The 19139-nt window shown below is 41.4% G+C and overlaps 1 protein-coding gene across 4 annotated transcripts in view; it reads left to right on the top strand.

Moving 5' to 3' along the window:
- The window catches only part of LOC128886580 (uncharacterized), a 279072-nt gene that overhangs the window by 136253 nt on the left and 123680 nt on the right, over window positions 1-19139 (top strand). The gene's annotated exons all lie outside the window — the stretch shown is intronic.

Genomic DNA, 19139 nt, shown 5'->3' with positions numbered 1-19139 from the left:
TGCAGCCTGCGGGTTTCGCCGACGAACTTAATCACAAGGAACATAGCTGTTAAGCTTTTCGACGGTATGAGCGCTTTGGAGGGCTCAACGAATCCACCTGGCGGTGTTTCAGAGGCTTTCGAATGCTGTGGCAATTCGTTGGTCCCTGTGTTAGGGGTTCTTGTACGTCCTCGAGGAACATACGCAGCTTGCCCTGTCGTTCGTTCGGCTGATTCTAACAAACAAAGAGATTTGGAAAGGTTACAATTGCCAACGACATTGCGGAAACATGATATAAACAAGTGTCTGTATTTTCAATTGTTTCAGAAAGAAATACTATTTCTTACTTACATATGAATTCTAAGTAAAAATAAAAAGTAATAACGTAGGTGGAGGAACGTGACTCCAAACGAGGTCAACTGATCGATATAATTATTTCATGGGTAGCCGAGACGCGAGTCAAAACTTAATAAGACCAGACCGTCCGGCTTTCTTCGTTGCGTCGAGCTTTTCTTCAGAGGCATTCGGATTACGGGTGGCCAATACCTTTCATATTTGGGACGTGCAAACGAGTTGCACGCCCCTTTTGTTCCACGAACTGTGCACTTCTTTGCGACGTTTCGAGAACGAACCGACGGATATCGAAGAAGCTCGCGTTAATGACTCTAGATAATGAATAGAAGTACCAGGCAAATCTTAAAGCGTACCTGTCGAATGAAGAGATTTTCAGGTGGAGGTCGTCGAACTCTTCTTGAATTATTTACCGTGGGTTAAGGGTAGATTTCTCAAATTCAACACGTACGCTATACGTTGAAATTCCAAATTTTAAACCTATCGAGTTGTATTAATATCGATATTAATACTAATCAAATCATGTTTATAAGTGCGTTTATTACAACATTTGATACGTGAAACTTTCAATAGCATTAAAATTAGTAACGCGATAGCTGATATTAATCTTTCGTGCTGGTACGTATTGACGCTAACTCGTCGTTACATTCGATCATAATCGATGACAACCATAGTCAAACACGATGCATAAATTGTTGCAAGCGATCGGTGTACAGTGAAAATTAATCACGGAATCAAAGAAACGTTCCACCGTTAAAGTACGCGGATACGTTTAACGTGTAAAATACGAGCGATCGGATCGATTAAAATTCTCTGAAATTCGTAATACAAGTCGACACGAATGAAAGAACGTTTAGTCGGTCTCGCGCCGTATCAACGCATGGGGTAATATTTGCGAGAGAGATAGAGAGGGTGAAAACGCGGATATTTTATTAGGTAAAGGAAGCATTAATTAAGTGAAACTGCTGCACGCGACCTGTTTTTCCACGTTGCACTGAGCACGGCCGCGTTACGTTCTTTCATTAGCGGCAGATTTCTCTGAAATTGGAGGTCGTTATAAGATCGACAGCTCTGCGAGAGGCCGCGTTAATTTAAAATGCCTGGTATTTCGTAAGTGCTCGAGCGAGCCTTTGGCAAAAAATCTGCCAACAGTTTATAACTGCGGAAGAGTCTCGCGCAAAGGAGTCCCCGGATCCGTGGAAATATTACGCGAATTTTAGTCCCCAACGAGGATACAATTAACGAAAAATTATAGAGAAAATTTTCTACGGTTTTTGAACTTCGCGAGGTCGTACGAAAAATTAAAGATGCAACGATGTCGACTTAGGTCTGGCAGAAGCCATAAAACAGACGTCTACTTCGCATATACGCGAAACTTCATTATCGATCGGTTCAGTAATTCCCAGGATATCGTGCCGACAGTCTCGAGGGACACGGTTTTGAGAAAAACGCTTTTGAAGTTTTAAGAGCACTTTCGAGATAGGGCACGTTGCCCCCTTCGAAGTATTTCTAGCTTCGGCACTTCTTCATATATCCGTACAAAATTCAGGAAAATATATTTTCAAGCATACGCGGGTTCGGAAAATCCAATTAAAAGGAAAGTCGACATTTTCAAAGTTACCAACTTGATTTTACTTACTCGAGGTTACTTTACTCGAGGTATACTTTGGCGCGACATGAAAAATGCGGCGTGTCCCCGCGACATTTTCTTGATTGTCAGTGCCTTAATGTCGAGCCAACAATAACCGACTCTCACTCCGTATAATGCCTTTGCCATTATCGTTCCGGCGGCGCCGTTATCGTGTGACCACGGCAGCATACCAGCGCAGAGACTGCTAAACGTTATCGCGACGGAAACATTTGTGCGACAACGTTAATTATCGTATATGTGCGTGAGAATGTCGCGTACCTTCGCTAAAGCGCAATCAAAGTTTTCCATACATTTCAGAGGGAAAGTGTACGCTATACTAATGAAGACGTTCGTGATGCACCAACGCATCCAGTTAAACATAGGGCAGCTCTGTTAAAGTCGCGAAAATGGAAGCATTTTATCTTATATTTTCGTTCGTGGAAGCTCAGTTGGTCATACAAAAGAGAAATACGATGAAATGAGAAAAGCCAATTTACCAAAGAATAGGATCATCCGGGAATTATTACTTTACTATTACTACTACACAAGAATTCGCTGAATTCAACAACCAGTGCGCCAACTATTGTAAAATTCAGGAATTATTCGCTTGCAAAACGGGTCACGTTCAACAGGGGAATTCAAGCTATCTTTCAAACGACTGCACGAACCCGCTGCGGTGAAATTATGCGTGTAGCAATGCATTCTTGGGGAAAATACTTTGGACGAACTACAATTTCCTTAGTAGAGTTATAGGAATATTAGAATGACTTACACTCAATCATCCACAAGCTACATCACGTATTAACCCTTTGCGCTCGAAATGTGACTCTCAGACGCACCTTAACGTGATGTTAATTTTTTTGGAACTCGAAGTGTCAGGTAAAGCGATTTCCAAATCTCAAATTAGAGGTCTCATAAATCGAAGTCGATCTAAGCTTAACATACGTGGCAATAGAATGCTAAGAAAGCATCTCGAGTTGCTGGTAGGTACAAGAAAAAAAAGTCGAGTGCGAAGAGTTAATTTCCTGACCTATTCGACACAGAAAATTCATGGACCGAACAATCCTCACCGCAACGAATTCTTTCATTGGCGAAAATTTCGTCGCTCTTTCCCCCTCGTTGGAGTGTTGTTTTCAACTCGAACAATAAGCATACGCGAATCGCATTAAAGCGTTTGGCACGGCCGCGGTTCGAGCAATCCATTTTCCCACGCCTGCGGTGCTACATTGAATTTTCAGTTATGTACACACACGGCTGGTCGCCCGCATGTACACGCATAGCCACTATGCGTAATTTGCGACGATAACGATACTACGTTCCTCCGACACCTGGCAATGAACTGTTTCCAGTCATCAATCCGCAAACCGTATTATTCGTCCTCGATAATGGCCGTTGGAACGAATTCCGACTGGAAAATTTCGTTAGCCCCGTTGTCCGGCGTTTATTTTTCATCCTCTACGCTGGCCACGGCGCACTTCGTTGACACGCGAATAGGGAACGAAATGGATTTCACGGGTTCGAGCAAGATACACTACCGGCCATAAGTTCGAGACTATCTCCCACGCCGGTGCGAGGCCGGTTCAACAAATAAAAGGATGGAAAAATTTATGGCGTGCACAGGGTGTTTCGAGAAACTCGCGGAACCTTGACAGAGGAGCTTGTATCGCTGACGAAGGTCCGCGGTCTAATGACAGAGAAGGAGTACCGACGGTGGTTAGAATACCTTTTCTGATGAATGTCTGCTCCGTACGAGGTGTTGAAATATGTCTTGCCGTTTCAGCGCTGGCTCGGACGAATTCGGAAACGGTAACGAGAATCCCCTAATCGACGCCAGGTCTGAAAAGGGTTAATAGAAATTAATAGATATTTAACTGTTATTTCAATTTAGTAGAAATTAAATGGCTCGAATATATGCTGGTCCACTGGGAACATCAGGAGCTCCAGCACCCCGAGGAGTTGGAATGAAAAGCTGTTGGAGAAATGGCGAACCGTATTGGGTCAGACGTTTTAGTCAGCCTTCGTAAAGCCTGCGACTAAGCAGAAATTACTCGACGCTGTCCATGTTCCCTCCACTCGTAGTACTACGTTCCCCTTAATCCTGGAGTGATCTTTACAGCACCTATGAATACTTTACCAGCGCGTTACAAGCTGACAACCAATGGAACGTAGCTCGCCCTAAGGCGTGGATCACGAATATCTCGTTTTATCGACAGTCACGTTGGAAATAGTAGTTGAATTACGGTAGGTCTGCTGACTCGACGTTTCGGCTGATGCATTTTCGACGACTCCACAACTTCAACTATAAAAAAAAAAGATATGTTAATATCCTTAAATTGCTGATACACGAAAAATACACCTCTCAGCATGACAGTTTCTATGATAAACCTATGATGGGTACTTCGTACGAGACTATACGTCGTTAACGAACTGTTTACAACGAAGACTGAAGTAGGCCAGACTCTCAGAAATGGCTTACTAATGAGTCCACTAGCAGATCCTGACAGAAACGCTCGCTCCCTTTGTCCTGGTTGGCGCAGGAAGCAAAAAGAATTATTTATTCACTCGTCACCGCAGCATCAATTAATTTTTCTCAGGCCCATTCTTATTGAACCGCTTCTTTTGGTTTTTCAAGCAGTGGTGTACGCCTGGAAATTTTGTGACAGTACTTTCATCGCACCCAGTGTGTGTGTTATGATACGAAGTCAACGAAAGAGTCGACTTGGCTTGTTGGAGAAGTTCCAGAAACGGGAGCGAGTGATTTGTAAAGTGCGAGGGTCTTCGCGACCCTCGGCCGCGTACTCGGCACCGCAACATACATTTCTACAGGGCAAAGTTGAATGGCCTAATGAGGACTATCTTTCTGTAATATAAATTTTCTCTCAAGTGCAACGGAGCGTGCGCATTATGCATTTACGTTTATTCCTATTTTTTTTTTTCCTTTAATGGAAGCACATGTCCCTTTTTACACAAAGCGTTTCTCCTCGTTATATCGTGTACGAAACTGGTGGAGCGCGTGTTTATCGAGAAATTAATATTTCACAAGGGATTTCGTACTTTACTTCAGAAAATTACATTACTTTAACAAGCTCCTCGGTGTTTCGCATTTTCTAAATAATATTTTTTCATTTGTTGGCGTTTCTTCCCATATCGCGTTACGAGATCGTTAGCTCGTATTACCTTCGTTCGTAGGTTCCTTACAATTCTTTTTTTTTTTTTTTTACCAATTACGTAGGTCCACTTGGGGAATCGAATGAAAAAAAGCGGAATTGTTGACCGAATAGTTTGACGTTTTCGCACACTTTTTTCGTTGGGAATTCGTCCCTCCACACATGACTGCGTATATTGCAATTTTTCTCCATCTAGTATTATTTTTATAACTTTTCAAATTGACGGTCGACGAATGGTCGTTCCCAATTTTCCATATTTTTTTTAGCTATTTTCCATTTCGATTTTCAGAGTTCATTCGTCCAGTCTTCCGAGCATTTCGCGTAGAAAATAATGGAAAGAGAAACATTTGTATTCTTAAACTCCTACGTTAATTCAATGTTCGTACGCGGCAGACTCGAGAAACGTTGTCGATGCTGCGCGCAACCGGGCCAACCCGTTTCTTTGCGGTTAAGCAACTATTTAATACGGGAAACGTTTTGAAATAAACTGGAAGTCTCTTCGAGTGGCACTCGTAAAATACTCCTTCGACCGGGTTTTCTTTTACATTGAAGAAGCTCGTAGAGCACTCGAGGAATAGAAGTTCCGACGAAATGCGAAAAGGGACGATCAAATGTCTAGATGATAAATGCTTCCAAAGGTGAATTCGAAACGACAGGCCCTTGAAATGTTAAAAACCTCGGTTGGAAAGGCAGGAAAGATTTCAGGCAAACGAAAAGGACCGTTTCGTACTGTCGCGACATTCGAATGCGGAAATTTTAATATCCTCGCACAAAAGTGCGCATGAAAACATAAAAATTGTCTTTCATGCTTGGGAAAAGTACAGTTTTCCGGTTTCCAGAAGCATTATCAGGCTGTGGCCTGTGGGAATTTACAATATTTCCATGCAAATTTTGCTAGTTGAGCCGAAAGCTCGACTGCTGCTCGACGCAAGCTCGCGTTTGTCTTCGGTGGGACCGGCGAAATGAAATGTCAGAACGGATGAATTCGGTAAAATATTCGTAGCGAATTATTTGTAATGCGTTTCGACGTTACGGATGTATACAGATAATTGGAAACAATTTTCGAGTGGTTTCGCTTAATATGTTCGCTTTGCGTGGCAACGTGTCGTTCGAAAGAGCTAATCCTTTTTGATCGGAAGGATTGGCACGTTCGGATAAGTAAAAATTAATTTGTTAGCGATACAACATTTTCAGTAATTCATCGTTCTATTTGTCGATGCACGAATCCCCAGGGTTAAAAAACCTCGTTCGTACGGTTCACCGATTCCTTACGATATTCCATTAATAGTATTCGCACGGAACGTTTATTTAATCGAACGTAATAATTTACATCTGACGTTTGAGCGTAAGTAACGCAAACGTTCGCACTCCTGCGTCGTTTAAATTTCTATTAAGGGTATGATTTGTGTAACACGAATGAATTATGAGGGACTAAATTGGAGTTTCATGGAGGAAGGCTGGGGACTTTTATTTCCCGCGTTCCTTAATGACATTTTATTCTTATCCACTTTAAGCGTGGAACTTACCCCAAGGATTTTCTCGAATCGGCTGCTCTTAACGGCGGTTCGTGATGAATCGAGCGACTTTTTCACGACTTCTCCCATACGAATCTAAGTGGATTCGTACTCTGAATATTATTTGAAACGAAGCGAGTTACTGTTTGCGCTTGTAGACCCTTTTCACGTGGTTTCACTTTTCTACGATCGATAAAATTCTATTAGAGATCGTTCAAAATGATTATTCCCTGGTTTGAACAATTTTTTTTTTTTTTGAAATATTTTCATCATAGAAATCCTAACAGGATCGATGGAGTTGTAAAGCTGAATGTGCAACGCAACGGTATTCGAACGCTACCATACGTTATAAATTTGCCCCGTATCGAGAGCGAATTCTATAGAAATCGCGATCCTTTCTGCGCGCCGAAAGTAGCGAGAAAAATTAATCTACTTTAGTGGAAGGCTTCAGTAGCAGTTGCGCTCTTTTCTTGGGCAAAATAGGTCTGGGATTCAAATCCCAAAGCAGTTCCCCGTGTGACCCTTTTCCTGGGCCACCGCATTGACAAAGAATAATCGTCTCTTTAACAGGTGGCGGACAGATCATGAGATTGCTCTCGTGTTCCACAAATTGAAGATTAAAGTTCACAGAGTTCGCACCTTTCTTGTTGGTAGCTTTTGTAGATGGACGATCGAAGAGTCATCTCAGTTTCTGTAGGAGGGGCTCTCGAATTTGGGCACTCAGAAGATGCTGAAAATTCCGCAAAGTGTAAATTTTATTCTGAAATGTGGGAGTGGATGAAATAATGGACTGAAATGTTCCATAGAATTTCTTTTCTCGATTCGATCTCGCATAAAAGTTTCACGACCAAAGAACCTTCCGTAAACGCTCGAACCATCCGAATACAAAAATTCTTATCTGAGAAACACCGCGGGTTTGAGTGTTGTCGAAATATGTATTCGCGACATTCGCCCGGTTCTCAACAGCGCAGCAAGCCCGATAATCTCGTTTCCTTCGCATTTTTCACGTAAGAATTCCGTCAGCTGGAAGATGTTTCCATTTTCCGTGCAAAAGAGAGCTCGAATTAATCTTATTTCTCTGACAGGTTGTTCCTTGCACGTTGCTGAAGTCGAATTATTTTAACAGCCTCGCTTAATCTCTTAAGCCGCGGAACCAGTGACACGATACAGAAAATTTCGTGACCGAAGGCGTGCCTCGTTTCAGCTGGAAAATTCATCCTCTCTTGCCATCGTTCTCGACATCGAGACCTGGCTGTTCAGTTTCAATGTTCTGAACTGCTTTTTGCTTTTCCAATTACCCTGGATAATCAACTTTCCGTATTCCTCCGAGTAGAAGTTCGTAAAATTTACAACAACGTTTGTTTTGATCGAATGAACGAGTTGAATATTCGTAAATCCTCGAACATAAAACAATTCGCTGTTCACGCCTTCAAATAAATCCGAGTATCCGGAAGTAACAAAAAACAATCGGATTAACGGCTGACGTAGAAATAGCATTCAACGATTCTTTCGGAATTAATGTACGTATTCTATTTATGGATCTGGGAGATTCTTCGAAAAACCAATCGTTGTCAAGGCTGCGATCGATTAATTAAAAACACGCCGCGAGGCCGGGGTCGTCTCTTTTTTCCGTCGAAATCGAAATCGGCGAAACATTCGCGTCGGAACACGAAACGAAAAAATCGAACAAACAGAGGAAAAAGAATTAATATGGATTGCACTCCGCGGGAACGTCTATTATTCGAAATTCGTTGTTTTGCGCTAGCCTGCGACCAGGCGCAACGGCCATTGAAACTGGGCGGCGTTATAATGAAACTTCCCGCGCTCGTTGAATTACAGAGATTACGCTAATCCGTCGTGTCAAATTCGAGTAATCTACCTATTCCGAGTAGCCGACCAAAACAGATTATCCTGAGCGGAAATAAGAACAAAGACTGAAGGGACATCGGGATTTCGTTGAAACTGTGATGTGATGGATGTAATTGGAACTGCATTTATATTGAATATCGAACGTCGTGGTACGAAGATGATATGAACAAAAAATGGAAGATCGAAACATTTCGAATATAATAAAAAGGTTTACCAAGTCAGAAAATGTAATGGACCGAGACACGAGTTTGGCATGTCTGATCTATGGCCTTCTGCCGTCGTTCTGGAAGCAATTATAGTTTGTGACACAAGAGTGTACCCGCTATGTTTACATAATATGATAGGTAGCGCGTGGAGAGAGTGATAATCTAAACATATACAGCCTTTACAGCATGTTTCTCTCAGTTCTCTCTTGACTTGAAAATGGATCTCTCCAGGCAGAAAGTAAATGGCTCCTTCCAGTTAACGACGTTGACGCCAGATGTGGCCATTATTCGATATATTCTTACCCGAATAAGCGTTTCACTAATCATACGAATAAAGTTTCTTTTATTTTTACCAAATTTTTATCGATAGAGCGTTTTAGTCTCGCGTTTACGTGCCGTGTAAAGGTAATAAACGAGGAGTTTAACCATCCCCTGAAAATTTTATCGAAGATAAGCGAACCAGCCACAAATTCTTAAAGATTTAACGATGCGAGATAAGCAAGAGTGATGGTGGTCTCGTGGGAGGAATAACGCATCTATAACCTTCGAAGATCTTAAGCTTCAATTTAATCCTAATTCTATAAACTTTCGAAACGTGAAAGAAAGTGGTCGTATATATTTTAATCGTTCTTGGGTCGTTATTAAAATTTAGTTTTTTTTTTTTTTTTTTCAAGGAATATTCAATATCTTTATACCTTACCTAAATACGCAATGTTTAACAACGATGAAGTGTGAATTTGAGGGAAAAAAGTGGTTCTGTGACCACTGCTATTGATGTTTATTACACACGTATCGGAACGTAAACCGCTGTGTAAAAGATAAACTTCGCTGAAACCCTCAAACATTGCGAAAAAAAAGCGGAGGACTCAAATAATAAAAAATAAACCCCGAATATTTTTTCATCGAAACACGTGCCTGTGCAAGGATATCGCGCCAGCCGTAACAACCGCGAGGGCAAGCGAACAGGAAAAATGGAACTGTTGCATAGACGTCACTTGTTTACTCGTATTACAGTGTCGAGTGAAACAACGAACGGTTGTTACCAAATTTCATCTAATCGAACCGTGAATATCAGAGCATAAATGTTTCCCCATAAATACTCGAACAACGTCTGAAAGATCCCCGTTAGTCACCCCTCAGCGCCCTTGAGCGATGGAACTTTGTGGAAGGTCCGTTAAACAATGGAATAAGAGAAGAATGAATAAATTTGCATACTCCGGATGAAGAAGTCTTTGCCCGCCCATTTAAAACACTGTCTTTGAAGACTAAATGACAAACCGTCGTATAATCCTGGTAAACGCGAGGCAAGTCTTGCTCTCGACGACGGATGACTGGGATGATTACGTAAATGGGTATTTTGGTAGAAAATAATTAGAAAAATAGGTTTGAAATTTGAGCCGTTCGTTGCACAAATCGATCAACTCCGTAAAACAAAAAGTTCAGAATTGCGATTATATCAAGTATTTTGACAATTACATTTAAGATTTTTCAAAAAGTGGAGCTGATTTTCAGCTTTGATTCTGCATCGCGAAAAATTTGTTTCCATGACAACTAATAAGCTTCTTGCACCAGAACACAACTTTGTAAGCGTTGCTGTTATAAAATCCTTTATCTTTAGCGACGAGAGAGTCGTACAACACTGCTTTCGGCGGCACTTATTTAGAAATTGTCTATTCTGCATACGATTCACCAGAGATAGGGAAAGATGGCAATCAAATGATGAGATGCCCGTGGTAAACGAGGCAAAATTTTCTAATCGTTAATTTGACGAGATACCAGCGGTATCCGTTGCTTAAAACTTTTATTTTTCCTTCCAAACTTTTATCTAGCTCTAGGATCATACCAAAATATGTAATGGACCAAAAGTAAACTTTCCATCTTCTGGCGTTGCTCGCTTAATGCGTTACGCTATGAATATTTATAACCGTGCTTTGGATACAGCGATTTATAGAGATATAGATCGTTGCGAAAACTTGAGAATTTTGCAGACGGATACCTTACATAAATTCAAGTGGTTTTACAAGGGTAAGATCTTAATTCTCCTAATCCTGTATAATCTACCGTTATTTGTAGAGAATATTTCGCGCATTTACACTTTTTTAGAATCATATCCTCTTCGAAGCTCGTGCTTAATCCTTGCATGCTTTTTAATACGTACTCGCCGCTTCCATAAACTTCCTTTATTCTCAGCTTATGATAATATTCTAGAACAAAATCCCTGCTCATATTTTTCATAACAAATCTTTGTTTGTCTTCTGCTCGAGTACACTGCAACCACGGTTAATTTATAAATAACGATTGCTCGAGTTTGGCTTAAGAGGCACATTTGCTTTCTCTTGTCCAGCTATAACCTTTACTCGTCGAACCATTTCATCAGTTTTCTCTGTACACTATCGATACTTTGCTCTGTTTTTCTTCAACTTCGCCGAACTAATAAAGATAATGGCCTTGCACAAGTGCTAGCACTCCAAACGAGATACGATCCATTCGGAACGATTGTTCAACCCTGAAGTACCTTCGTCTGAACAGTTTCCAAACATTATAGGTCGCAATCGTGGTTGATGAAAAGACCAAGTATTTCGTTCTTATCTAATCCATTAGAAACGAAACACGAAGGACGTTTGATTTACCCATTGGTTTATCGATTGTGTTTATTGAGTTCAACAGCGCTATGAACTAGCGTACTCCTTTACGGATTTTATCTAAATGAAATTCCTTTATGCGACGGCATTTTTCCGAGCATTCTCGCGCCGGCTGTGGCTTTATGCGATAGCTAAATAATAAATAATAACGCGATATTTGAATTTTTTTATTTAGCATCGAGAATCGTCGGGATATCGTAATTGGAACGGTGGTTTTGTACGTTCGGGTACGTAACTCGATCGTTTAAAAGTAGCCTTTAAATAATAAAATAATAAGTGTGTGTCATACGAACGTTCATGCATCTCTGAGATCATTTACAGAACGAAATTTATGCGCATACTTCTAAAAAGTATAAAACATACTCATTGCCTCGAGTTTATTCGTTTTAAAATTTAATTTCGAAAAAGCTATGAAAGCGATGATTGTAGAATTTATGAAATGTACTCGTATCGAGGGACTCGTTTGAAATTTTATCACCCCAAAAATATTCGAGTGAATGTATCCGAGCGCGTAATGCGTAACACAGTATAAACTTTGGATGTACTCGCCGAAGAAAAAATCAGACGTGAATTCCTTGAATTTGGAATACCCGATTCGCATACCGTGGAACGCTCTGGAAGTTTTATTAAAACTGGAGTTTTCCGAAATTTTGGTACGCGGTCGCGTGTAACGCGATACGGGCGAGGTTATAGTAACGAATAAAGGAATTGAATTCCTAGAACTTTAGAAATGTCCCTAGTATTTTACAACCGTTTTATGGTTGCCATGAAAATGCTGCACTGTAAAAATACCACTCACAAGATATTACAGAACTTTACGTCCAGGCATGTCGTACGTCGCGCTGTTACATTTTTAATATCTCCCGATAACTCTTCTACGTTTAACAATAAATAAATATTCCCGCGCGATAAGTGTCCCAATAAAAATAAGAATGAAATAAGTTTGCAGCTCGCGCCCTGATTACGGACGACAACATAAAGGAAACGAAAAGCCAAGCGTATCGTCCGAATGAATATAAAATAAGAATCGTATGTTGCTAAGTCGACGGAGTGATATTAGTAAAACATAAAAATGGACTTCAGCGGCTTTCGTACGCGTTCAACAAAGCAGAGTAGAGATGTCGTACCAGCTGAATGGAGCAGGAACGCGATGATAGCGAAAGAACCGATAAGATCCAAACTAGCGTCGCATAACAAGATCATTGAACAGGAATCAACATTTCAGTACCCCAGGTTTGAGCTTTTGTGAAGAAAGGAGTCCCTTAGCAAACAAGAGAAACACTTGTAACCGCAAGATGTCTCGAATATATACAATACGGAAATACGAGAAACATGGGTATCGAAAGGAAAGATCGAGTCTACAGTGTGATTCGGAAATAGGTGGCCGTATTTCAACGATTCCGTATCACTCGTTTCAGCTGTTTCGATGCTAGAAGCTGCTACTTTATTTAAATTCAATTTTAATTTCTTCAACACTCGACGTTCACCGTTCGATCCACGTTCACTTATGCTCGCAATCAACAACAAAGGAAGCACACGCACATGATTTCACAGCTAGCCACGTGTCCCGACACCATTAGAAGTATTGTCAGGCGGAGTTCAATCTCGGGAGACTGTTTCTTCGGGGTGGAGGGAACATATTTCTATGCAGTGCATGCGCGAATAAAGTCGACTGAATAAAACGGCGTCGCGCCTTTTCTTGGCCCCGATTGAACGTGTGTGCATGATAAAGGTGTTCCGATTTAAGATTCCGGGCGTTAAAAGCGTTGTCAAAGAAATTCATTCGGTAGCCTGGCCGCGCGCGCGCAACGGGGGCTGCGAGAATTGCGATGAAAATGGACACGCGGCTTAGAAGAAAGGTCGAGCTGGATTTCTCGAAAAATAAGCCGTTGGAGAGTAACGGAATTCCGCGTCGAGCACAATACGGACGGATACCTATTGATCCGCGAGGCCGAAATATCAGGAACAGTTTCGTGCACACGTAGAATACAAATATCCAAACGATTTCTGCCCCACGCCTCGGCTCTACGTGTCGCGCGATGTTATTTCGCGTGTCAGCATCTTCTGGCGAGCAACGCCTGTCGGTTCTGCTAACGTTGCCGAATCAGATTCCATTTAAATCGGAGCCATAAGGAGGCGTTACGGTATACGAATAGTTATGATTATTCCAGCAATCCGTATTTATATCTGTACTTGCTCCTAAAAAGGTGAAGAACTTTAGCGTGGACGTGGATAATCGTTTGCCTTCAAATAAAGCGTCCAACATTTTATTTCGGAACGTTCGAGGTCTCGATACGAGATGTAGAATATGTCCTTCATCTTGCAAGCAAAGTTAGAATGCCCTACAAAAGCTAAAATAATTTTAAGAAAATATTTCTCCTTTCGAGTGCCTCTCTTATTAGACTACTTTCTCACGGATTTCTGGAAAGTTTCATGACTCTCCATATAGATGAACTCTCTTTTCGTTTTCCGTGAAACGCGACCCGGTGATTCCATTTCGGTGTTATCTTTTGTTTTCTCCGCGTCATTTTTCGCGCGTGCGTGAAAATTTTCGTTTTGGTTCACGAAGGGAAGTGAAGTTTTATTCGAAGACTAGATGAGGTCGAAGATCGACGATATCTCTCTGTCCGACTGGTTACAGATTTGTTGTTCCATTCTACTGGAAATAGCATGATTCGCTGCAGGAATTCACGCGTCAATGTGTTTGTACGGTATAACGACCGTGGACAGAGTATTTCTGGGTAATGATGACTTTGACATAGGTCATGAGTGGCCAGATTGGGTCCGGCTGGTTTATAAAGTAGCCACGTCGAAGCATCGAGCATGAACAATTTAATTGCATCGAGGATTTCTAGATTTTTGTTGATTTACAGCACTGGTATGGTTTATTTTGAACGATGTTTTGAATCTGTGTAAAGTCATCTTACGTTCTTGCACGTTTCAGCCTATGTAAGGCTCTGATTATATAGGACATATGTTCGCTGGCTGCAGGTAATATTAGACGTTGTAGCTATATGCCTTTTACCTTTTGTAACTGCCATATTTCTTGCCATATAGAGGAATATTGGAATCTGTACCCGGATTTAGGCGGTCGCATGGGTTTACTATTTCTCGAGGCGTGATTTAGCAGAGCGTACACTACCGTCCAAAACTATTTGACCACGTTTGCACGAAAAACGTATGTTTATTCGCTGGAAAAACGCAGTCGCGTCTTTAAACATATATACATTTTCATTTTAAATATCTGCCTTAATGAAGACAGTAATATCGCGTATGTCGTTTGCTTCTGAAAAACGAATGCCAAAACTTTCGAACGGTGCTGTACTTTCGCGAGAACTCCCTCGGAGACCAACGTTCTACTTTCGACATTATTTTTGGAAGAAGGTATATAGTGAGATAGTACTTAGGACCCGTGATAACATTTCTTCTTATCCTGCCAACGTCTGATATTTATTCCACTTCCTTCGCAAACTTTCTTTTAAAGGTTCTTCCCGCTACGAAGATTTCAAAAATCGAATTTCCTTTACATTTTTTTGAAGGCATAGAGTGTCTAGAATATGTCTGAAAAATGAAATTGGAAAATTCGTAAAATTGACAAAGTTACAGCGCTTCGAATGAGGCGACGACCGGACGAAGAGTCGATCAACTCGACACCCACTTTAACTTTAAATGCGTCTTTCTGAATTCCGCGTTTTTTTCAGACCGGTGTACGCGATGTTTCAAGAACAATTTAACCAATCGACTTTGAATCTCGGTATTATTTTTGAAAGAACTCCTTTTAGGACAATGAAACTAATTAAAATGTTTAAGCGTATACTTCTCTAACTTCGGAAACTTCAAAAAAATGGTCGAACAATTGAAACTTTTTATTTCGAATGGAACTATTTTGTCAACTTTGGTACTCTTTTATTATAAAAGGTGGTTCATTAATCAATTCGTGATTATTAAAATGTTTCATCGAGGCGTCATTCTCTGAGTTTAAATAAAATTGAATAAAACAGTCGACTTCCCTTTGTCAGGTAAACAAATGTTACCTCCAATTATTTCGCTTGACACAGGACCAAGTCAACAAACATACTTCGACGGATATCGTCCAGCGACGGCATGCTGCTTTACAACAGAGGAATTGTTAATGCGACATTCTATTCCAGCGAAGTCCACTATCCCAGTGAATGGAATTTGCGATACGCTGACACAAGTGGAAACAGAAAACCACGTGCGCAGCATGTACCACAAATCGGTACAGAGGAAGACAATTCGTCGCTTATTCCATGAAATATCTCGGAAATTATCGAATATATCGTAGGTAGCCCACAGAGACCATCCAATTGTTCTCTCGTTCTTCGATTTTGACGATGCCTGCAATCGTCTCTTGTCACCTGTCTTGATAAGTCCTCGCCTTTTAATCGAGAAACGAACAACAATTTCCATCTCTTCACTGAACGAGGTTCTGGAAAGATATAACAAATATTATTTTACCATCGTTGTCGTTTTCATACGGTCGTTAAATCCTATACCTATCACAGCATTAAACCGAAACACGGCCAATTTACCAGCAGCTTACTCGCCGAGACAGTCTGTCCGCAAAGGATTAGGCTTCTTGTAGGCGAACGGGGAAAATTGTGAATTTATCGAGCGACTCGTTGCTCCCTCCGGACACTGCATTAACCCTAAATCGCATCACGGGGCATAAATAAAAAATCCTTGGCGACCAGTGAATTTTAATCCAGGTCTCAGTCGCCGAGCAGCGTTGGAAAGCTGTTTAAATGAGTGAGAAGTTAGAATGGAATTTTAAATGTAACTTGATGTTTGGCTTTCTATTATACCAGAGACCGTACGTCCGCTGAAAGTTAAGAACGAACTGGTCGAGACCGTGAAATCTAAAACTTTCTTCTCCCAGGTAGGAGTAAACTTTGTTTTCCCGTCTATTTAGTATACAACTAACAACAGCTGTTGCAAATTTTCCGCTCTCTACATTTTTGTTTTCTTTGAAAAGCGTTGCGGACCAGTTTTCTCGCGTGTGCCCGATGGATATTTTTATTCACTTCCATCGTTGAACAGGAACGAAAATTTATAATGTCGAAGTTCGCTAAATTTCCGTGCAATTCAATGCATAATAATAAACGATAATTCAATTCTATTTATGGACAGTGACGCATAACGAAAAGGTACACGGACGAAAATACAATTTAATGCAAATCAAATGTAACTTTTAGTTTTGTCAGCGATTGAATTTATCGATTTCGTCGTTTCATCATTCCTGACACATTTTCGGCTGTAGAGGGACTGAGGGGTTGGAGGCGTCGGAGACCAGTGAATATCGATAAAAATAATCGTTTCCCGCCGCCGAAAACATTCGTGCATTGTCACGCACGCCAACACCATCTGCACGATATTGGCTATCGCGCAACTGGGGGAATAAATTCGCGCGGAAATATTTTCGCACGCGCGGTGGAATAACTAATGATTTATTCGAGCGGCGTCGACAGTTCGATGGTAGTACTTTTAACGACGTAGCATTTTCCCCTCATTGACAAGATGTTGACGTAAATATTGTCATCGGCTGTGTAATTTCCTATAACGCTCGACGAAACGCGCCAGAAAATTAATTTCTCCGACAGCTAACGAGAATTACGATTACTATTGCGCCCAGTTAACGAAATTATGCTCAATTGGAGCACGGGCGCTGCCTACTTGCGCTAAATTCGATTAGATACTTCGTGACGTCAAACGCTGCGAATGTCCGAGGTGATTGATTGCCATCGAAACTGGAAGTTCAATATTTTTCGCTTGTAACGAGCTTTATAATGTTATTCGAGCTGAAAATTATGTGTGCAATCGTTTCTCGATATTCATATCATCTGACGCATCCAAATATTATTCTTGACGAAGTTTAAACAAAATGTCTGAAGCGTCCCAGAATTTCTGCTCTCCACTCTAGGCAGGTCTCCTAAATTTCTATTCTAGAATCGGCAAACTACAGAACGTCCTGGTCGTTACCGCCAGCCGCTGTTAGAATTTATAACACTACCACGGATCCTTTGCTATTTTTCAGTTGAAAAGGATTTGCAGACGTAGAAAGGTAGAAGTCGTGGAAAACGTTCCACGGCGAATAAGTTTTATTGCTTGCAGAATAGAATGTTTACTTCCCTCCCATCTTTAATAACAAACGAACGTGTTACGAAACCAGGAGTTCCCGAAGGGCAAGACAGAGATTAGTTTTTAACGGTTTGCTCGGGCTTGACTCTTCGAGACGAAGGTTACGAGGGTTGGCGGATATTACGTATAGCTGCCAAAACGCTGCCCGCTGCAACACAGGGCGAGTATCGCTCCATTCCTCTTCAGACGCAGCGTGGTAAGGGCGCGCAATGGAATAGCGGTGGCGATGACTTTAGGAATACTGGGTAGTTTGAAATCAGTTATCGTAATCGTCAGTCAGCGAGGGAACGCGGAAGCGCTTAGGTTTCCAATACTTAGTCAGAGTTCAAGGGTCAATCAAGACAGTCTGGAGGAACCAGGATCTCAGTTAATAATTACCAATCAGGTAACTCCGGGAGCGTTTAAGGTTCAGACCTACCAGACTACGGTGGGTAGTTTAACGTTTTAAAGGCCAGCAGTTCAGTTGCTTCGAAGCATTATTCAACGTGAGCCTGTATAAATTATAAAAATAGCGAACAAAGACTTCGATTCCACTCCTGAGCTATTGATAAGTTTGAAATAAAGTTTAGCAACTCGGTTGTTCCGAAACTTGTCCTGCGACCGTACAAATCTCGGTGACCAAGACAGATGAAGGTACTTCGAGTCGGATTTAAACGAATACGTGGTGTAACTACCCACTGGAAATACGATGTGTACCAATTTACGAGCTTGTCATTTAAAAGAATAATTTCCGAGACGCGGAGTACTTCGTGTCATTGTACACTCAATTCGCGTCGCAACCTCGTCGCGTTCGCGGATTAAAACGCAAAGCACGTAGCGTACAGAAGCACTGAAAGATGAATTTTCAGAATTATACGACCCGCAATAATGGTGGTCGTAACGTCACGTAACCGGACACAGAAACGTTACCTTTGAACAGAAACACAGGGGAACGAGATTTCGCTGGGAACAACCGTGCACCGTTGTAAAGTCACGCGTGTTCCTTCGTAACGTGACTCGTCGCATTTCTTATCGCCATTTTCCCGACAGACCGCCGCGTGCACCGAGATCTCTTTTCCCGACGCGAGAATAAATGACCCCCCCCCTCCCCCTCCCCCCGAATTACCGTGGCTTCTAGTCTTTTTTCCTTTAACTCTTTTTTCACCTCCGTTCCTTCCTCCCCAGCGATCCCCCGCGATAAGCGAGGCCTTTATTCAGAACTAAGTAATTGAGAAACTTATAACTTATCCTTTTCGTAGCGATTTTTAATTGAGAAATTAGTGTAATTCGACTTGTTGCAGTTTTCGACGATCGTATCGCCGGCGTTTATGCACGGAAACGTACGGCGCCGTTCTCTTCCGTTCTTTCAATTCCTAAACCTTGGGCGCTTTCATTAGATATCGCGTTATTTACAGTGTTCCGTGAAGTAGAAACAGAATGTGAAACACGGAGAGAACAGAGTGTTCTACATTAGCAACAGAGCGGTCTTGCCTTATCGATTAATTGTTTTACGTTACCGAGTCTTACCGACGAAATAGGTTTTACATTGCCTACGGAATACCCAATCCTGTTTAGAACTTGATTCATCAACGATTTTGTAGGAGTCTAAACGAAAAATAAGGCACGGGGATTCGAAGCCACGA

This window comes from Hylaeus anthracinus, unplaced genomic scaffold, assembly GCF_026225885.1.
Source record: "Hylaeus anthracinus isolate JK02 unplaced genomic scaffold, UHH_iyHylAnth1.0_haploid 11985, whole genome shotgun sequence".
Taxonomy (NCBI): domain Eukaryota; kingdom Metazoa; phylum Arthropoda; class Insecta; order Hymenoptera; family Colletidae; genus Hylaeus; species Hylaeus anthracinus.
This window is presented reverse-complemented; position numbering and strand designations above follow the sequence as displayed.